At 37.1% G+C, this 2,478-nt stretch overlaps 1 protein-coding gene across 1 annotated transcript in view; it reads left to right on the forward strand.

The window, feature by feature from the left end:
• The first annotated feature begins 1,572 nt into the window (after window positions 1–1,572).
• The window catches only part of parp3 (poly (ADP-ribose) polymerase family, member 3), a 13,718-nt gene continuing 12,812 nt past the window's right edge, over window positions 1,573–2,478 (forward strand). The window contains exon 1 of the mRNA XM_083521065.1: window positions 1,573–1,630. The gene's annotated coding sequence lies outside the window, so the exon portion shown is untranslated. The remainder of the gene's footprint in view (window positions 1,631–2,478) is intronic.

A 2,478-nucleotide genomic window follows, 5' to 3' on the forward strand; every position in this document is an offset into this window, starting at 1 on the left:
TTTGGTTATCTAATCTGTGCAGTTTGTTTTCCTGACTGTTGACAGAAGACTTTGGAGAAATTCACCAACACCTCAGGTAACTTCATAGTCTTTTAGCTCAGAAACCTCATAACTAGGGAACAATGCATATTCATATTATATATATTAGATAAATAGATATATCATTACAGAATGTTATCAGTCATTTTATAGATTACAACCAAATTACAATACTAATACAATACAAACCTTTTCACTTTCTCACCCTTGTTTTCTCTCTCTCTCTCTCTCTCTCTCTCTCTCTCTCTCTCTCTCTCTCTCTCTCTCTCTCTCTTTCAATTATGACCTGACACCCCTGACACAACACTAAATGTGAATCATGCCTGTCAGGGCAACTCACAGCAGCTCTGCAAAATTATAATACTATGAAATACCCTCAGGATATTTTTTTATAACAGCACCTGAGAGAGACACACAACACTGTAAATATGCAGGCCTCATGGAGCCCAAATATATGCTTCTAATTATCTTATTATTATTTACATACAGAGCAAGAATTGTAATAGACCAATTAAGTGCAATATAAAAAGTACTATATATACTTTAATATAGAAAAAGAGGAGCACAGATTATTGCACTTAAGTTGTGTAATGTGATATTTGGATTGCAGATGACCACTCTACATGCTGTTTATGAGAATCATCGCCTGCATATAAAAAGGTAAAAAAGTAAAATAAAATATATAATCCTTTAATCTGTTCATTAGTTACTAGGTGCTTCTAACATTTTTTTTCAAAAATTCAAAAAAATTAACTTTGTGCTGGATTAAATTCTTAGGTGATTTTCTGTTTTTTGTTTTTTTTTCTTACTCAGGCACAGTGACAAGTAGATATCCAAGGAGTCTGTTGCCTGTGATGAGTTATGGTGTTCTCACCACTCTCTAGAGGGCTTTGTTTTTGAGGTTTTGAGTGCCATACAGCAGCGGCAGAACATGCATTTCACACCTAGCCCTTCGGTGGTGCCCTACGTGAATCAATCCACCAATCCACCAAATACCATCACTTAGGTGGAGCTGGAGGTAGCAGAGCTGAAGAGGATGTTGTGGTTTTTGTTGGGAGTGACGAGGATGGACAAGATTAGAAATAAGTTTATTAGAGGGACAGCGCCTGTAGGACGTTTTGGAGACAAGGTGAGGGAGACGAGATTGAGATGGTTTGGACATGTGCAGAGGAGGGACATGGGATATATCGGTAGGAGAATGCTGAGGATGGAGCAACCGGGAAGGAGAAAAAGAGGAAGGCCAAGGAGGAGGTTTATGGATGTGGTGAGGGGAGACATGCAGGTAGTTGGTGTGAAAGCGGCAGATGTAGAGGACATGGGGGTATGGAGATGGATGATCTGCTGTGGCGACCCCTAATGGGAGAAGAAGAAGAAGATTGTGAAGCCATATTTATAGAAACGATCAAAATATTAGAGGAACACAGTTTAACAGAGAGCTGCATCACATTACGTTATCTCAAACAGTATAAATAAATGTCTACTAAAGCAATAAACTAAATTAACACAATTCAATTCTTTCACTGCAGCCACAGCAGTGACACCCACATTCTCCAGCAGAAGCGTCGACATTAACCTCATAAAATGACCCCGGGTTTTCAAGCATTTTTGTGCATTTTCATGCATTTTTTATTTTGTAGGGTATTCTACAGGAAACACAAATGTTATAAATGTTTTTTGAAAACAACAACAACAACAACAACCGTTTTAAATGGTTTTGGCTAACCTTTCCTCACGATATCCTGATTTTCTTGAAAAGTATGCCTTATAAATGACCCTGTAAGTGTGTCTGTGAACAAATTCATTTCTTCTCCTTTGTTCTTAGTTCTTAGTAACTTCACAGATAGTTATGTTGTTCCTGTAGAACAGGGGTGTTTAATTTAGGCCAGCTGCACAGTTTTCATGTTTCCTCCCTGACACACTGCACCAATTCCATGCCCAAGCTGCTCAAACGCTCTATGTTCGGCATCTCGTATCTATGTGAGCAACTGTTCTCTTTAATGAAGATAAACACATCAGGAGTTGTCTCACTGATGAATACCTTCACTCAATCCTGAGGATTTCCTCAGCTCAGAGCCTAAACCCAGACATGATGCACATTGGCTTGAACCAATGTGCATCAGAGTAAATCAGAGTGTAGCAAACTGAGCTTAAATGAATTTTGTCTTTATGCACATTTCTTACTCCAAGGCATGGACTGGTAATAGTTGAAAGATTGCTTTTTTTAATTAAAGGAAATTTTTATTATTATTATTGGTTGTTTTGTTGTTGGCCTGTGAAAAAAGATTTACATTATAAATGAATTTGAATGGCTATAGTTAGATATATATATATATATATAGAAAGAAAGAAAATAAGAAACGAAAACCACTGATGTGTGATTTAACTTCTCATGTGTTTATAATATCAAACTTTGGTTGTTCCAGATTCAATGTTTATGCA

The sequence above is a fragment of the Silurus aristotelis genome (assembly GCF_946808225.1).
Source record: "Silurus aristotelis genome assembly, chromosome: 2".
Lineage (NCBI taxonomy): Eukaryota > Metazoa > Chordata > Actinopteri > Siluriformes > Siluridae > Silurus > Silurus aristotelis.